This window comes from Mauremys reevesii, linkage group 1 (genome assembly GCF_016161935.1).
Source record: "Mauremys reevesii isolate NIE-2019 linkage group 1, ASM1616193v1, whole genome shotgun sequence".
Lineage (NCBI taxonomy): Eukaryota > Metazoa > Chordata > Testudines > Geoemydidae > Mauremys > Mauremys reevesii.
In genome coordinates this window covers 259,311,892-259,331,269 of record NC_052623.1, presented here as the reverse complement: position 1 = coordinate 259,331,269, position 19,378 = coordinate 259,311,892, and the positions used below count along the sequence as shown (strand labels likewise).

Here is a 19,378-nt window from a genome sequence, read left to right as displayed (position 1 = left end):
GGGCGGGAGCGGGGGGGGCACCACCATTTTGGGCCCCACCAAAAATTATACAAACCTGCCGCCTATGGGTATGGCTGGGCTGGGGTTATATCTCTTGCTGCTTTGTAATGGCTAAAAGCCCTTATTACCAACAAGGAAAGCATGTGCATGTGTCTATGGTGTGTGTACGTTCCTCCCAGGTGAGCCATAGCTTCTGTTGGCTGACCTGCAGGGCAGCAGAGACGTCAGCAGCTAGATTGCCTTAACGGAGGACTGCACAGACAGCAGGACATGGGAGAAGAACCACGTTGGAGTGGAAAGGCCAGGGCAGGGGTTGCTGTGGCTTTACAAGGGACAACTAGATACATTGGGAATAATGGTGGCACAATGATTGCTGGAAAGGTGACGACACTGGGTCTGATCCTGCTGTCAGTGAAGTCAGCGGGAGTTTTACCGTTAGTTTTGGTGGGAGCAGGATTAGGCGCTTACCCTGTAAATAACTTGTTTATCCTGCAGGCCAATGGCGCTTCATAAACAACAACAGTGATAAAGACATTCATTAGGGATCAGGGAATATTTGACAGAATCTGGGGGGCAGGGAAAACCTCTAATGTAGTTGTTCAGCCACAATAAGTATCTGAAATACTGTGTTGGAACCTGATTATAAAATCCTTACTCACATTGGTGAGCTGTTCATACCTAAATAGTCCCATAGAATTCAGTGAGACGACTTGTAAGAGTGATTGCTCTGCAGTGCATGTACAAGTTCACAATCTGACCATCGTATTCAACTGAGATGCAGTAACTGCTGTATCAAATGTTATGTGTGTATCTTGTATACCTAATCTGCCAGGGTCCATGGTAAAATGTTGCTTTAATTAAAAATGTCCCCATGAATTGTTAGCCAGTATATGAAGATTTTGTGTGTATATAAAACAACTAACATAACATAAACCAAAAGATCAAATGGTACTGCCTGAAAGAAAAAACTCTGAATTGTTGTCCAAAAGCAATTGTTGTCTAATGCAGCCATTAGAGAAGAATAATTTTTCTTTGCAGTGCAGCTGCGTCTACAGATGCAGAAGAAAAGACCTCAGCGATCTGTGCAATGGCTCAGTTTGTTTAATTTGCTAAAACTAAGAGCTGAAAAGCAGACAGGGTCTTTGCAAATACTCAGAATGATTCTCTCTTTGCCTGTGTTGGGGTCTGTCTCTGCCTGCCTGCATGTGTACATGCTTCAAATGCAACTAATCTTAATTAAATGCTCTTGAATGCCTTCCGTTCCGCATCTCTTGTCTAAATGCTGGAGCACTCCCCCGTCATTGAGTTACTGTTTGGATCTGGAAAATAAAACCAGTAATTTAAAGTCAAACAGCTACATTTTTATAGTGAATTTTTTTAGCTTTCCGTCCTTTGTAACGGGCTCTTAGTAGCTTGAAAATGACATTACTTTCCTTAGTGACCTTAGTGTTTTTCTATCTACTTAGCAAATATTGCAGAAGCCAATGTCGCTTTTTAAAATTGGATTCTCTGTGTCTGCACAAGAAAATCAATGGTGTTATCTGGCATGTGCACAGAGCTGTGAATAGTCCAGAGCCAGCAGGGGTTGCTTTCACACAGGAGTGTGGGGAAAGTCAAACCAAAATGATTGCTTTTTATTTTTACATGTAGTGACAAACTAGAGAGCATCTTGCTGCTTTTAAATTTAAGGTTCAGGAAGCATTCTTCATCTGGATATAAATATTTTTTAACTGGTTGAACTTTGGGCCTATAAATGGGCTAAACCCAGAGCCATTTATCCTGCCACCCTGAACTTTGGGGATTCAAATAAATTGGGATCTGAACCATCCTCTGGCTTTGTATAACTCTGAAATAATAGTGTTTGCCCCACCTTACCCCATTCTCATTGTGGGCCCCTTAAAAGACATAGAAATAGGTATCAGATATAGGCACAACAGCTGGTAAAAGGATTCCTACTCTGAGAAAGCTGAGTGTTTGTATGCAAACAAGTGAGCTGTGAACTTATCTGCCTGTGTTTCTTTTGTGCGGGAGTGAACTTACTACTGCAGAACCATCATGGGAAATTATACTGCAGGAATTATTCTGTGGCATGGGGGGAAAAAACCACCTTGTTGAGTGTTTCAGCACTAATCTATAGCTCTGGGGAGAACAGAATTTTATTGAATGGAGTGGGAGGAATTGACTCTTTCAGCATCTTTTCTTCGAGACATCAAGATAGTCATTTAATTAAGTGAATGCTGGTGCTGGCCTGACGGCACTAGAGACTGGTCTCCTCTATTTATTCTCGAAGCAGGTCCACCACATGCAGTGCACGCTTTCCCTGCTGCACTGCCAACATGCCCTCACCTGTTCTGGGGGGCCAACTCTAATGCTGCAAAGGACGTTCAGCATTCATTCCATTCTGTCCTTGGCCTGTCCACTAAGAGCTAAACTGAGACGTCCGTCTCAGGCCATCAAACAACCCTCAGTTTACAACCACTTTCAGTCACTACCTGTCGATCATATTCAAACCAGTGACATTCTTTCCATATGAAAGACTCCATAGCTAGAGCTGTGCAAAGAACTGATTATTTTTTCAGTCCAGTGGCAATTTAAAAACTGTGGACCTAAAAATCACTGAATTTTTTTTAAAGTTAATTGAAAAAACAAACTAATTTGGGATCAAACTAAATACTTTGTTTAACTTTCCAGCATTTTAAATAATTGTTTAATGTTTTAAAATTAAAACCAAAGAAAATTTCAAAACAAAAAGAAACATTTCATTTAAAATATCAAACAAAATGTTAAGGATTTTGTTATGTTTCTCCCCCTCCCCAATGTAAACAATTAGGCAAAACGATCAAGAATTTGCAAAATGTTTCTATGCTGCCAAATCTGCATTTTCCTCTGAGAACAGTTTTGGACAAAATTATTTTGTTCAGCTCTGTCCAATCTACTTGGCCATTCAGTCACCTTACACAAACACATGTGCCACTGCTGGTTTTAATCATATGATTGTGGGAAGGACATGAAATCAACATTCTGAATGAGAACAGTCATCTCTGACTGTGGAACGGGGGAAGTTCTCAACTTTCCTGCTAACCTGCAGACAACAAGCCTGCCTTGAGGAGCAGGAATGTCATGAAATGATGGCTTTTGTACAACAATATGTTTCAGAAAGTGATGTACTTCTGCTTTGTGGTGTTCTACCTTTCAATTGCACGATAAAGTTAGTATGTCAGTATATTTGGCCCCCAGAATGAATTACAGACAGATGGAAAGAGAGGGATGTATTCTAGCAGTCTTAGAACGGGACGGATAACCAGGAACTCTTGAGTTGTACTCCCAATCCTGACAGTGACGTCCTCTGGTGTTGGTCAAGTGACTTAGTGCCAATTTTCAAAAATGTCTTCTAATTTTCATTTTCAGTGTCCAACTTTAGACACCCAGGTTCTGATTTTCAGAGATGCTAGCACCCACATCTGCCACTGACTTCAGATGGCCCCGTGGATCCTTGGCCCCTCTGAAAATAAGGCCCTAAAATGGGCATCCAATGACCGAGACGCCCAAAATTAGAGGCCACTTTCAAAATGTGGGCCTTAATCTCTCTGCCTTGTCAGTAAAATAGGAATTTTGAGCCCTGCTCTCAGCTACTGTAATTGGGCAAAGCTCCAAAGACTGGGTCATAATATGTACCTGTTTCACAGGGGCATAATGAGGAGTAGTTAGTTCATATTTGTAAAATGTTTTGACTAGGAAGACCTAAGTGTTGCTAGTGGTAGTTAAGGCTGCAGAACTGCTTCCATTATAATCCTCTGTTTTCACTTGTGCACAACTTTTAAAAAATTTCATGCATTTGACTGAAATTTTCCTTGCCTGGTCTCTGCCCCCAAGGTGAATTTATGTATTGACTGTTAAAGTTTGAGTAGAGATCTTTTAGCTGTTTTTTTCGTATTGGGTGATGGTGATTGTTGTGCCCAAAATGGTGTTTAGCAGAATCTAACAGTGTCAAATGTATAGACAAACACACTACTGTGAGTTTACTCTGTTGCATGTACAGTACCTATAAATGATACTGTGTAGGCAAAATTCTTCTACATGCTGACAGTTTAAAATAGTATAAATATTTTTTTTCGTTCGGTCCATTCAAAAAGCCCATGTAATCAAGTGCATTTCAGTAGGGACTGAACAATGTGTCTTCATTCTTCCCCTCCACACCACACACAAATAATTTACTTATAAATTGCTTTCTGATGTTGGCACCGTGGGTTTTTCTGCTATTTACAATTCACATGTAAGAAGCTGTTTTTAGTACAAATGTGTCCAGTTAAGGGCTCACCTAACAGCAGTTTTAATAACCACTTAATTTTCATGTGCAATGCAGTTTTTACTCAATTTAGTGCTGTTTGAAATGTGCCAGAGCGACAGCCTTGGAGACTTATGTGCTGCAAAGAACAGGTACATAATAGACAGGCGCAGTGTAGGCTTCCCTCAGACTGCTTTAATAAGTTCCTAAGATGGATCAGTCATTTCCTGGGGAGACCTCCTTTAAGGATGAGGGCAGAAAAGTTTCCATGCTGCTGTGATATTAGGTCTCTGTGCACAGGCTGTCAACAAGCTGGTCTATTGTGAATGCTGGCTTGTGAGGTGTTCAACAGGAGCAAGAATGAAAAACCTCCAGCTCTCTAAATAGTAGTATTGTGTGTTTTAAAAAAAAAATCACAAGTCAAAATTACAAGAGTTTAAAAATAATAAACAATGGGTCCTTTGTATTTGCCTTCTGTTTTCTCAGCCTTTAAGGTTCATGTTTTCAAGATCGTTGTCATAGCCACAAAGTCTAGAAGCTAGCTTTACATAAGCACTACATTTTTGAAAATCACATGACTCCAGGAGCTGAGGTTTTAAGAAACACTTGATAAAATCAGGAAAGCTGGCAATACAGAAACAGACATCAGATGTTTTGGGGCCTTACTGACCTTTGTTAGATGCAGATTAGTGACCTAGAGGTCAAAGATTCCATTTAGAGCTAGTTGGGAAATGACTTTTCCCAAAATTTCCCCTCCCCCTCCCATTTTTTTACAATCATTTTTGTTAATTTTTAGATTTTCATGGAAAAAATGAAAACTGAAAAGTTGTTGAAAAATTGACATTTTCTGGTTTCGGGGTTTTCAATGAAAACAAATATTTTATCAAAAATGATGAAATCCCATTTTTGAGGGGGAAAAAAGCTTTTTGTTTTTAAAAAAAGAGAGAGAATTCAACCAGTTCTGATTCCATATCCTATTACCAAAGTCAGCTCCTTCACTCCCCTCCCCATTTATTAATGAAATAGACGTAAGGGTGAAGCTTGGGATACAATCGGATCACTTTTCAGCTTTCCAAAACAGTGAAGGAAAAAGGGAAAAATAAGGAGATTTAAAAATCAGCCACTTAGTTGTCTCAGGATATGCAACACTGTCCTTTTTTCAGCAAAAACTGGATTGCAGCATTATAGAAACAGACTGGGAACCAGGTTTACAGTAAGAGAAACAGAATTCATACCAAGCAAAGGATGTGGGAAATCAGTATCACCATGATGACTGCAAAACCAACCAAACAAAACCCAAACAGATTAAGTAGGGGTTTTCCACCATGCAGAGTAATTACTGAAAATGACTAAAATCCATTTGTTGTGGGACCATGTAGTCCATCAAAGGGTTAAAAGCTTGGGAAATAGCAGATGCAGAGCAAAGACCCTGCCACACTGATAAAGACTCAGTTATCCAGAGTGCAGCAATGCTTGCTTATTACATTTGCAAGAAAATTGAAAGAAAGCAAATTAGCTGGGAGCTTTTCTGAACTCTTCTTCCTTTTGCTGATGTTAATGAGATTTTCCCCCATGCCAAAGCAACCCTAATAACTTCCACCAAGTGGCTTCTGAAAGCCAATGCTCACAAAATGAAACAAACTTGGTGTGACAGCACCTAAGTGAATGCCAAGGGGGAGGGGTAGAAAAAACGAGGAGGAGAGAGAGCTAAAGAATCATTAGAGTATTTTGCAGTAGGATCTTACTTACAAACTCACATGCTAGGCAAACAGACGCGCACTCATGTGAAGATACATGTGCAAATTATGTGTGCGTGCATTACGTGACACAGTCCTTTCATACACATAAAACCCCCCTAACATTTTATACTTTGTGCAGGCTTTGATTAGGATGATTCAGGAGGTAAAAGGTTTGCACACAATTGAAAAAACTATCACAAACTATTCCCAGGCTTGGGTTCAGCCATGACTTCCAGGAAGATGAATTTCCTAAACTGGGGTGGAGGTCGGATCGGAAGGGAAGAAGGAAGGGCCTGCATGAACTGGGCTTCCTTAACAAGAATTCCTACGTTAAGCAAGAATCTGATGCTTTCCAGGAAACCGAGCCTTTCAACATCCACTCAAGCAGAAGCAATCCTTCAGAGAAAAGGGAGGGGGGCATAGGAGTGAAATGATCCATGCATTGGGAGGCCCTACGGTGGGGAAACACAGAGCTGCCAGGTCACTATGAGCAAAAGCAAGGGGATATATGGACTTCTCTGGGCTGCCACAGCTGGGAATGGCCGAAGCTCCTGTGCTGAAGGTGTCTCTTTAGAAGTGATTAGAGTGACCAGATGTCCAGATTTTATAGGGACAGTCCCGATTTTGGGGTCTTTTTCTTATATAGGCTCCTATTACCTCCCACCCCCGTCCCAATTTTTCACCCTTGCTGTCTGGTCACCCTAGAAGTGATGCACTTGAAAGTCTATATGGGTTTGGATTCCAGAGTGCTGCTGCATAGGTAGTTGAGCAAAAGCTATTGGAATTCCAAGACATTATCGCTTGCTTCATTTTTAGTGTAATAATTCCTCTGAATAGATGGACATATCTGTGCCTGACTGAGAATGGGGAAAAAAAGAAGCCTTTGTTTCCCTTAACAGGAGTGCGCTAAAATGTGTGCAGTGGGCATTTATATAGCTATAGATGCTGTACATACACAAATACAACATGCTGTATGGTATATTATATTTGAATTTCTGAGGCCGGTGTCCATGAAGTTCTATAAAATATAACTGAAAGCAAAATCACCATGACCTAATAAACAATAGATATGTAGTTTGTGTCTCTACTCTAAAACAGAATTTCTGTGTATTTTGCACTTCCTGATAATTATTGCAAGTTAAATGTCATGTTAATACTCTTACACTGAGAGTGCTTGGTTAAATTTCACTGAATTCAGAAAATTGTTCTAAAATTATTTTTAGAACCAATGGCACAATGCACAAATATGGCAAAGCTATATAGCAATTATAACTGATTTCCTAGTAAACAATACCTATAGGTGCAGTGACAATGGTGCTGTTTTCCTCAGCTGTTTTTTCTTGGCAAAGAAACCTCCCTGTTGTTGTTCTAATGGTGACATCACAACTTCCAAATTATTAAAAGTTGAGTAGGATTCAGAACATTCTATTCCAACAAATTCTGAACACTCTAAATATTTCATGCCTGTCATCTAAAGCAGTTTCAGCTCTTCAAAACAGCAGGAGAAAAAATTATGTATTGTATATGTATAATACATGATGGCTGATCTCTTCTGACATTTATCTTCATTCTAGAGGAGAGACAGGATAACTCACTCGTGGCTATGAAGATAAATGTCATACCAAGATCCCATTATATATTCTATTTATTAACCCCTTGGATTATTTTTCAAACCAATTAAATTGGTTTAACAAGTGGTCATGTGACCAAAATTAGATTTGCACTATTGTCCTCCCAGCTGGAGGCATAAGATTCTCGCTAGGGATCAGGACAGAAATGTGCAGCCGCCATAGCATTGCTGTCAAACACTGAGGCTGCTGAAGGATGGGTGAGAATACAAGTTACCCATCCAGGAAACCAGGACCCCACTCACTGAAGTCAGATACAGTGTTGCCAGTTCTTGTGATTTTTTTTATCATGAATCTCATATTTAGTGGGATTTTTTTCCTTAAAGTCTCAGCTCCTGGAGTCCTGGGATTATGGAGGAATCTCATATTCCACTTTTTAAACAGAAAAAATACATTTCTAGCCCTGTGATTATGGAGAAAAACTTGAAAACATGACTTCCAAGGGCTAAAAAAACAGATGATCAATTAAGACCCCAAATGTATAATGATTTTTCAGATGTCAGGAGTTTTGGGGGCTTGACTAATGGTTATTGAATAGTTAGGGTTTTGCAATATTGGAAGAGGATATGCCTAGCCAGGTGACTTGTCCCCAGATTGTCTTTGCCCTCATCCTCCTCACAAAGCCTGATTACTTATTGTGATTCTGCCATTCTAGTTCACTGTTCTGAGTGGAAAAGACTGGCATTCCCTCCCCCTCCCCCAGTCTTGATTGATTTGAGAAGAGAGAGCTTTGGCTTTCCCTTCTACTTTCTAACTTTCCCTACAGAAAGTCTCTCAGATGTAGGACACCATGGGAAGAAAGGATTAATCAATACCATAATATAAAAATAATCCAGTCAAGCCTCAAAACATAGATCTACATTTTATCCCCCTGCAGTCTTTAGGTGTTGTGATCCAGTGGTTTCCCTCAGCCCATTATAAGGATAAAAGCCATTTGCAAAGTCCAAATGTGGATCAGGGAACCCCTGCAAAGTTTGTTAGCTAGGGCCAGCCTAGTCCAGGGTTTTGGTTTGGACCTTTCTCTATTAACAATGTAATTTATTAAGTGCCTCCTTGCTTAGGGATGTGGACGTACAACATACCATGGATAAAGTACAATGCAACCTTGTAAACCAGCCACATTTTTAAAAAACAAACCAAGTCAGTGAGGAATTGGGGAAATGGATGGCCTAATATAAGATACCAGCTCAGATCATCCTGTCCCATGGCAAAACCTATGGGAGGGGATTCTGGGGGAGGAAATATCTGGGAGGCTGGCTGACGTTGTTAAACTCAGACCTGATTCTCCCCTCAGTTAAACCAGTGCAGCTCCATTGACTTCCAGGGAGTTGGTCCTGATTTATACTGGTGTAAGTGCAAAGAGGTCTAACTCATAGAGTTTTTGGTCCTCCAGTTCCCAGATAGGATCAGGTTGTGTTGACCACCCCCCCACACACACACATTATTATTAATATAGAAAGGGGCTTCCAGATTGGAGCTCCTTTGCAGTTATCTAAAAAAGCACATGGATATGTTTCTGTTCACAAAGCAATCCCCTCATGGAGATCCCCTTCATGCATTATTGCCTTGTATGTGATAGGAAGGTAGGGCAGTGTTTGTCCCCCATGAAGAAGCCCAGGGAACCCACGCCAAACCTGGGAATCTCAAGTATCTACAGGAGACCAGAGTTATACTCTGAAGTCCCAGTGCCTCTGCACTGTGCTCTGGCAGGGTCTAACTCCCTGCCAGTGCAGCTAGGGTTGCCAACTTTCCACTCACACAAAACCGAACACTCTTGCCCCGCCTCTTGCCCCTTTTCCGAGGCCTCACTCCATCTCCCGCTCCCTTTGTTGCTTGGTCTCCCCACCTGCACTCACTTGCTCATTTTCCCTGGGCTGGCTCAGAGGGGTTGGGGTGCGGGAGGTGGTGAGGGCTCTGGCTGGGGTGCGGGCTCTGGGGTGGGGCTGAGGGATTTGGGGTGTGGGAGGGGGATCCGGGCTGGAGTGGAGCTGAGGGGTTTGGAATATGGGAGGGGCTCTGGGCTGGGGCAGGAGGTGAGGGCTCTGGCTGAGGGTGCAGACTCTGGAGTGGGGCTGGGGTTGAGGGGTTTGGGGTGCAGGAGGGGGCTCCGGGCTGAGATCAAGGGGTTTGGAGGGCGGGAGGGGGATCAGAGCTGGGGCAAGGGGTTGGGGCATGGGAGGGGGTCAGGGGTGCAGGTTCCAGACAGCGCTTACCTCAAGGAGCTCCCGGAAGCAGCGGCATGTTCCCCCTCCAGCTCCTATGTAGAGGCATGGATGAACGGCTCTGTACGCTGCCCCGTCCACAGGTGCCGGCCCCACAGCTCCCATTATAGAATCATAGAATTCAAGATCAGAAGGGACCATTATGATAATCTAGTCTGACCTCCTGCAAGATGCAGGCCACATAAGCCGATCCACCCACTCCTGAACTAATTCTCTCCCCTGACTCTGTTGAATGCTCCAAATCATGATTTAAAGACTCAAAGTAGATAATATCCACCAACAAGCCCCCCCCCCCCCCCCCCCTGCGAGAAAAAAAAAAAAAACAGGCCAGGCCACTGTGGAGACTGAGAGAAAAAAATCCCCCGACCCCAAATATGGCGAACATGAGAAGCCCGCCAATGTGGGCAAGACAACAGCCAGAGACTCTGGAACAAAAAAAGCAATACCCTAACAATTACCCCTGTACTAATTTACAGTGTGTTGGTTGTTTATTGTTATATTGATCTTATCTCATCCTCTCATCATTCCATCCTCCATAAACTTATCCAATTTATCTTTAAAGTCATGGAGGTCCTTCCCTTCCCCTGTTTCTCTGGTCCAGTGATCCTTGAAACCACTCCTCTGATGGTTAGAAACCTTCGTCTAATTTCAAGCCTGGTTGCAGTTCCTGGCCAATGGGAGCTGCAGAGCCAGCACTTGTAGCAGGGACAGTGTGCAGAGTCTCTTGGCTGCCCATACACGTAGGAGCTGGAGGGGAGACATGCTGCTGCCTTTGGGAGCCATGGCAGGGAGGGAGCCTGTTTTAGCTCCGCTGCACCGCAAACCAGACTTTTAATGACCTGGTCAGGGGTGCTGGCCAGAGCCGCCAGGGTCCCTTTTTGACTGGGCATTCTGGTAGAAAACTGGACACCTGGCAACTCTAAGTGCAGCTCCACTGGAGCTGTGCCCCATGGCCTTCCCCAGCCATGCTGGCTCCTACTCTTCCTGGTGGGGCTGTATGGAAAGCCTGGGCTGTTTTATCTTTTTGGGGGGCCTGATTTCCACAGGCCGACCCCCTCCTCCCCAGGCTAACCCAGTCTCTACCTCTTTCCTCAGCACCGGCACTGCGTGGTATAGAGAGGTCTCCATGAGGGATGCCATGGATGTGGCTTTAGCCCTTAGAACTTCCCCCTCAGAAGCAGGGAAATCTGCACATGGATGGTCCTCTCCATGCGCAGATCCAGGCAGCACTTTCTGGCCTCTTAAGGTTAGGAACAAACTTTCCAGGAAGTAAACCAATGAAGAAACAAAGGGAGAATGTAATAGTCATGGAGGCGTTACTGGCAAAGTGGCCAAGGGTCAATGCAAAAAGGAGGTGAGGATCAGGAAGGAAGGGAATATATGGCCATTAGATTTGAAAACAAGGAGGATAGAAAGGAAGTCCAACAAAAGGCCACTACATGCTTTGTTGTTTTGTTAGAAACATTTTTATAGGGAAAGAATGTGTAAGAGATCAAAGCCAGAAAATCCAGAACTTGTCAATAACCACTGAGAGGGGCAGAGATGGAGGAGCGCCGATAGTCAGCGAGCCCATCTAAAAGGAAGGATTTTGACAAAGTCCAGCTTTATTTCTTCGCCAACCTGGCCGGTGTCAGGCAATACATTGTTTAAAACTGAGAGGAGAAACACATAATACGATGTAACATCAATGTTACCTTCAATGTAAGGTTGAAAATATCAAACTAATCAATAATCAAATAATAATCAAACTAATCAATAGTCAAATTTGTATGAAGGTTTTTCTAGTGGTTACAGGAGATCTGGAATTGGGATCTATTCTCTACCTGCCCTATGAAATGATTACATCTGGCAGCCATCTACTGGCTTATTAAGGCTTTCTAAAACAGCTTCTCAGACAACTCTACATACATTTTTAAAAGGGTACTGGTGATGGTTTAAACCCAGAACGCATGTCACCTTATAACTCTTATTGGATAGTTTACATCCTTCGGATTCTAAATATCTATTAATGTTTTTTTTAAAAATCCACTCCTTTACATCTTTAGAGGATTTGTTTTTTAAAAATGTAATTCTTCATTTAGGACTTAAACAAAAATCATGTTTTATCCTCTTGGTTTCCTGTGTGATGGCAGTTAAATAATAAATAGTGTTTTCACAGAGCTGTTAAAGAAAGAAATGAAAAAGCCATGTTAATTTCAAACTTCAGTAGAAGAGGGAGGAATTAATGTTTGCCAAATGAAGAAGGGCTGAGCTGGTACGAAGAGAAATTTTATTTTCAGGATTTTGAGAGGGTGTTACAGACAATGAAGAGTGAGGAGGGGTGTTTAAATCACAGTAGATTTGTACCCAACAGCAGATAAAATTGTGCACTGATTTATGTTCATGCAATCCCACTGAAGTCAATGGAATTTTGTGAGGCATAAATCAGTGCAGAATTTGAACCAGTGAACTTATGGATGTAGGGACATTTCTGCTCTCAATTACATCATTGCAAATTTGAAGTCACTCCAATGTAGTCAACTGAGTTATGGTGTAACTGACAGAAGAATTTGTCCCACACTATTTACCGTTGTGACTTTTCAGTTCACATCCCTGATTCAGTCAGGAGGAATTCTCAGTACTGAGTTAGTTCATCGACTGTCTGACCAGATGTCCACATCAACTGAGAGAGAAACGCAGACTGGCCTATGTGATCCATGTGCTTTGAGAGAGATTTCAACACAAACCGATTGATGATGCAGGGCATAGTAAACTGGCCCCACTGAATATGTCTCTCATAGCCTGTTCTTTCATTTTAGTCTTTAATATATATTATACTTGACATGATTTGAAGCCCAATCCTGGAGTCCTAACACAGGCAGAACTCAAATTGGAGTTAACTGAAGTTCTGCTGGTGCTAGGAGTGCAGGATCAGGCACCTGGAGACTTTTGGCAGTAGGCTAGGTAGTCTGAGGTGATCCCTGAGGAGTCATGATCATGTCTGGAGGTTTTGCTGCCACCTTCCTTTTCTTTATGGTGAGATGGTATGAGGTCCCAAAACTTTTCTCTGTTAAAATATGTTGTTAGAGTATGGAAAATGTTGAAACCCAAAGATCTAGAGCTGTAAGAACCCTTCTCACCACGGGTATAACTGGTAGCATGTGGGTATTTGCTTCCCTGTGCTTATTTAGCCCTGGGTCTCTCACTCTAAAGTAGCCTACCAATGGCAATTCTTCATCCCTCCACGCCCTGGAAGCACCGAGGAAGGACATTTGTACTTGGCACTGTGGATACATGCTGCATGCCATGCCTCTGCTGTACTGAAGATAATGGACTCCACCTTTAAAAGACTTGGAGGCCTGACATGCAAGTGGCTGTGGGAACATACGGAGGCCTGACGCTCAAATGGTTAAACTTTCCTACGTGCTTTTTCCAGTGGAAGTGAAAGGCCTGAAACTCTCAAGCCTCCTGCCTCTCTGAGATTCAGAGATGAGAAGACAGAGAAAGCCCTCTGAAGCTATTGAGTAATGAGCCTCAGTTGTGCTTAAATTAGCAGAGTACCGGGCTGGGCAGCTAAAATATCAGAGATAAAATTAAACACGTTTATTGACTCCTGGTGTGTCATTAGGAGGATACAGGGAGTCTGAACTGAAATACCTCTTTCTGGATGGAACAGCTCATGGAAACACCGCCAACAGGTTTGTTGGCACAGCTGCTTTGGGAAACTCTTCAGACCAGGCCTCTTGCAGGCTTTATGGGAGTTCTGCAACTCCCCAGACCCTGGGCAAGAGCTGCTTACAGGTCAGAGTATTAGGCTGAGCTCTGCTTCAATCTTTGTGCTTGGAGGAGAGGGAGCCAGGTCTGTCTTGGTGGTGGTGTGAGGCAGAAGAGTAATACTGATGCTTGCAGAAGATTCAGTGATTGTGACAGCACTACAAGTTGGCTTGGAGGATGTCAGCCTGGAAGGTGCCCTGCCTTGGTTTGCAATAGCTCCCTCATTAGCTGGATGGCCTTCTACCTCTCAGTGGACAGGCCGTTCAGTGCTCAACCCCAACTTCCCATACGACACTGTCATTGAGTGCAAGGGAAATGTAAGCCCAGCGTCAGTATCATCAGGCTTAGTGGAGCTATTCTGAATGAGGAAGACAAAGTGATCTCTATTTCTAGGGCAAGGTTTGGAAATCACCTTTTTGCCCACCATTGACATTTGGTGATGGCCAGCAATACAGGGAGGCTTTGCTTTGGTGCTAGGTTTGAGCTCTTAAAGAGAGGAGAGCAATTTATCACCCTTTATCACTGGGCTTTGTGGTGCTCACTGAGCAGAGAACACCAAACTTGTTTCACATGGTGCTGAGGGAGGTGAGGAGAGGATGGAGAAAGAAGTGAATACTGCATGAAATAATCCAAGTATATATTGGACTATGGAAGGATGTACTTAAATCTGCCGCTGACTTTTATCCATTAGAGGAAAGAGGGGAATAAAGCCGGCACTGCAATTACAAAAGGTAATGGAGTCTGATTTACATTTCAGAATGTATTATCTCATTTTTAATTGGGAAATAATTTGAATTGCAAGTGAAATAATTAGATTAAAGAAAGCCACTCAGCAATTTATTGCTCGTATTCCCCAGACCTGGAGTCCAGATTCATTGAGTAATTGTTAATAGTTTGTGAGCTGTGCCTAAGTCTCCCCTACTCCCTTTGCCCTCTTTACCTCTAGAAAGCAATTCATTAGGAAAAGGCACGTCTTCATTAACAACTGTATTTTGAATCAGGGCTTCCAGGGGAAGTGGGGGTCACAAACGACTGTTTGGCAGTTAATTTTTTTTTTTTTTGAGCTATGAAATTCATGAGAACTTGTTAGGGAGGGGTTGGGGTAGGTGTAGTGGATTTCTCCGAGCCATTAAATCTGTTCCAGAGCTATACTGTAGAGGGGAAAAAATGTTCACGTCGGCCTTGGCATTTGGTCTTGGCAAGCAGTCAGCGTGATTCCAGGGTTGTTGAAAGGAGGGAAAATCTGACCTCGGGTCTTAATAAAAAGAAAAGGAAATAAAGGACCAGATTGACCAAATGGAGGAGGAGATGCCCAGTAGCCCACTGGTTAGGACATTACTTGGGATATTTGAGCCCTACTCTGGAACAAGGACTTGAGTCCAAGTCTCCCCCCTCCTTGATAAGCACCCTAACCCCCAGGCAATAGGCTGTTTTGGACTGGGTCCCGATCTTGCAATAGTGGGCCATTGGCAGTGCGAGAGAGAATGTGTGTGTTTGTGAGTGACTCTTCAGCCAGGTGTTAGGGCACGCACCTGGGAGGGAGGGCAACTGAGTTTTAGTTTCTGCTCCACTTAATATTTAATTAAGTGGAGCAGTTTCAATAGAAGAGACTGAGAGCAACCCATCCCAGAACAGCCTATAGCCCGGAGGTTAGAGTGCTTATTGAGGAGGGGAGTGACCTGAACTCAAGTCCTTGCTCTCGAACAGGGATTCAAACCTGGGCCTCCCACAACCCAGTATGTCCTAACCACAGGGCTATTAGTGGGGTGGGATGTGACACCAGCACCACCCTCCCCCTTGGTTTTGTGAATGGTGCTTAAGGCTCCATGTGAATCTAGCCCAAAAAATTGAAATGGCTCATTGCTGATTTATTTGTTTGATCGATACAGTTCACCAAAATCGACATGAGTTTGCTAAATGTTCCAGTCCACGCAACTTTGCATTTTTTGCCCCCCCCCCCCCCCAAAAGTTTCAATTGAAAAATTTCACCCACCTCCATTTGTAGGGTCAGATCCTAGCTACCAATCCTTCATTTTACCTCCCACACTTTCTCTCTCATTATATGTATATAATATGGAAGAGATTCTTTCTGATTTGGGAAGTTACCTAGCAGTGCTCAGGGTTATTAATGTTATAAATCACTGTTTACTGGTTCATAAAAACAATCTATCATAAATGATAGATCTCAAAAAGACAGTATCTTACAGCACTCATCCAGAAAGCAATCCATTTACTGTTTACTGACTTCTTTTTCATTGAGCTAGTAGGCTGCTGATTATTTTTCGATTACTTCTCCATTGTATGCCATCAGCATGTGGCCATACTGGGTTCCATGACCTATTTGCCCCCACTCAGACAGGAATCCAGTATTGCTCAGAAGAGGAACTGAAAATTGAATCCATTGTTCTTTGGCTTGAAGAGTAACCAGATGGCATCTTGAAAAATAATCTATTACTGTAATCCATCATATTAGCCACACTAGCAGCAGAGAGTGGCCTCTCACCTTTTTAAGGCAGGGTAGAGTTTACTGATCTTCGATAACAAATACGGCTGTTTTTCCCATATAAAGGCCCCTTTTTCATATCGCCTCTTTTCCAGCTTCCTCGGGTTTCCTTAATGACTGAAGCAAAAGCAGATATTGTTAGATAGGAAGCTATAAATGATTCTGACAGCTTTGCATAAAAGCATGTGATAAATTCTGAGGCAGGTGGTTTGTGCCAGAATAGTCATCATAGCCAAAATTTTGGTGCCAAACTAAAGGAGAAAAGCGTATTCCAGAAACTCATAAGAGAATTACCACTTGAGGCACTGGTTCCCAGCCTTAACCTGGTGGGGCTCCCCCTTGTGGGTGTTAGTGAACACAAACCCATCCTATGTACCCTAGTCCAGTGGTTCTCAACCAGGGGTCTGGGGCCCCTGAGGGGCCACAAACAGATTTCAGGGGGTCCTTAAAGCATGATCAGCGTTAGACTCACTAGGGCCCAGGGTAGAAAGCCGAAGCCCCACCATGCAGGACTGCAGTCTGGAGCCCCGAGCCCCATCACCTGGGGCCGAAGCCTGAGCAACTTCGCCTTGTGAGGTCCCCTGTGGTGTAAGGCCCCAGACAATTACCCTGCTTGCTACCGCCTAATGTTGGTCCTGGCTTTTATATGCAGAAAAACAGTTGTTGTGGCACAGTTGGGCCATGGAGTTTTTATAGCATGTTGGCGGGGGGGGCTCAGAAAGAAAAAGGTTGAGAACCTCTGTCCTAGTCCAGGCCCTGGCCTATTTGCCAGCATCATTTTCTGTCGATTTGCTTCTCTCCTGTCATTTTATGCCTCTGTTCTCTCTGTATATTCCTTCTCATTTTCCTCTTTTCTCTGTACTTTTCCCCTTTTGCACCTTTGAGTCCTGATCCTGTAGCTGAATCCATATGAGCTCGCCCTTGTAGGAAGCCCAGTTGGCTTTGTCCCTGGGTGCAAAGGTCTGCCCACCTTCAGGATTGGGGGCCTCGGTTTGTGCTTCCTGACTTAGCATAAGACAACATGCCACTTGGTGCGGGCTAGATTGAGCTCAGAGATGTGGGAGCAGAGGGTAGAAGCATGAGCAGCCAGTTGCTGCCTGAGCTTGTGGCTTCATATGTGGGAACTGCTCCTGTGGCTGGCTGTGCTAGGGACCATCACAGGAATAGGGTGGGAAGGCTTCTAACGAGGCACCTGCTGCTCTACACACAGCTGCAGGTTCACGTTTGCATTGCTGTGGGCAGCTGCAGGGTCCTACAACTTCCCCCACACCCTCTGGTTTCCCTTGTCCTATCCCTACCCCCAACAATAAGATACACTGACTTGGGGGAATCATTAGCACCGGTGAATTAGTGCATTAGCCCTTCAAATCTGGTGACCTTTGTTCAACTCCTATTTAACCTTACACATGAAGGCAAGTTTCATGGTTAAATGTTTATTCCTGTGTGATCTTCACTAAACTAATGACAAGACTTTGATCAGGCAAATCCAGGGTTGGCACAGCAGAGACTGTTGTAGGTTAGAACTGAGGTGCATTGACAGTGCTGGATAGAGGCCCAGACCTGGAGTAAGAAGGGATGTGACAAGTGGCTAGGACTGGGGACCATTGGCAGAGCTGGGGTGAGGGCTGAGAATAGTTTGTACAGTACTTGCCCAAGCAAATGTCTCCCAGTAGTCAGTGATGTTAGTCCCCAAATTCACAAACGTCAGATTCCTTCATTTTAAAGAAAAATGATTTGTTTTGCAAGTCTGATATTTATTTTTTCAAATCATGTCATCCCACTTAAAACTGAGACCAAGTGGATGGGGCCCTAGTGAAGGAACCCCGCCTATGTGGACATTCTACCTGTTAGTTCCAGATGATGTTATCTTTTATTTTTAGATGGAAACATTTGAAAGGCACATAGGGATGAGCTAACCATGTAAGTAATTAGGTCGGGAGTGTAAGCAGAGGGGGCCATTCGCACTCATTATTTAAGAGCCAGCTTCCTTATTTTTGCTGCTTGGATGCTTAGCTTAGCATTGATGACATTTAAAGGGACTCTGCCTTGTAGACTAGAAATACCTGGCCAGGTTCCTTTCAGAAGGGAGCGCAGAGATTGGACATGACTCTCAGGGAAATGAAAATATAATATTTTGCGTTTACCTAGCACTTTTCAATGCTAAAGATCCCAAAGGATTTACAAACCACACAGTCTATACAGGAATCCCTTCACCTGACACTAAAATGCATCCACCTCTGGGGTCAAATATGGGAGCTGCTTAACAGCACATGGTAATTTACCCTGGTATTTTAGGGCAGGAAATGAAGAATACTGTATCTGTCTGAAACTACAAGGCCCAAATGAGCTCAATTTTGCAAGGCGCTATAAAACTGTGCGCACACAGTCCCTGCCCTGAAGAGCTGACAACCTAATGACTGTCTTCGATATAAGTATTAACCATATCTGACCCTGCTTAGCTCTTAGATGTGACATGATCACAGTTGAAGGTGGACCAAAATATATTGGCTATCCCTGCTTTTCTTCTTTATGCCTAGGGGTATATTTTTTGGTGCACTGTTAGGACTTACACCGATATTCTAAAATGAGTAACCATATTACTGTATCGCCGTTCCCTTGTGCTTCCTAGCCACATTCTCTTCTTTACTGTGTATCACCCTCCCCTGCCGCCTACTGCGTAGGCTGTGGCTCTGGCCCTGCAAGCAGCTCTGTGTGGGCAGACCCTTACACTCGCATGGAGCCCCACTGGAATGAGTGGGGAAGCACACAGGCTCAGGGATGTGCCCGCACACTGCAGTTTGAAGGCTCAGGGCCTCAGATCATGAACCGTTGGGGACAGGAGTGCCTGGCATGCTTCTAGGCATTATATAATAATAATTAATAATCCTGTCTGGTCTCCATTTCTGAGCATTGGTGCTATTGTATTGGAGCCCTTCTCCTGCCATCTAAAATTATCCAGAAAAATTAAAAGGCTCAGCAGCCACCTTGTTGGGGGGGGGGACCAGTTGGTTCTTCAGCAAATGACAGTGAATTAACTGAACCATACCTATCCCCAGGCTGCAGTTGAAACGGTCTCACCTTATATGTTCTTTGTTTCCTGGCTACTCTGGCCTTTAGAGCAAACTTGTGCTGAGCTCAGGAGAATTGATTGCTGCGGCTGCCACCCTTGCGTGCAGTGCTGCTTTGTTGCCATGTCAACTGTGCATGTCATTTGTTTACATTTGATTTGGCAGAACATTCCATGATAA

The 19,378-nt window shown here is 43.5% G+C and overlaps 1 protein-coding gene and 1 long non-coding RNA gene across 9 annotated transcripts in view; one reads left to right on the top strand and one right to left on the bottom strand.

The window, feature by feature from the left end:
- Window positions 1-19,378, top strand: part of HIPK2 (homeodomain interacting protein kinase 2) — a 201,255-nt gene that overhangs the window by 89,966 nt on the left and 91,911 nt on the right. The gene's annotated exons all lie outside the window — the stretch shown is intronic.
- Window positions 1,080-19,357, bottom strand: LOC120369838. Of its 2 annotated transcripts, XR_005583458.1 has the most exons (4): window positions 19,209-19,357; window positions 16,131-16,247; window positions 9,866-9,972; window positions 1,080-1,319 (listed from the first exon to the last, which is right to left on the bottom strand). It is a non-coding gene; the product is annotated as an uncharacterized LOC120369838 (long non-coding RNA). The 2 variants fall into 2 exon arrangements; XR_005583457.1 differs by lacking the exon at window positions 9,866-9,972.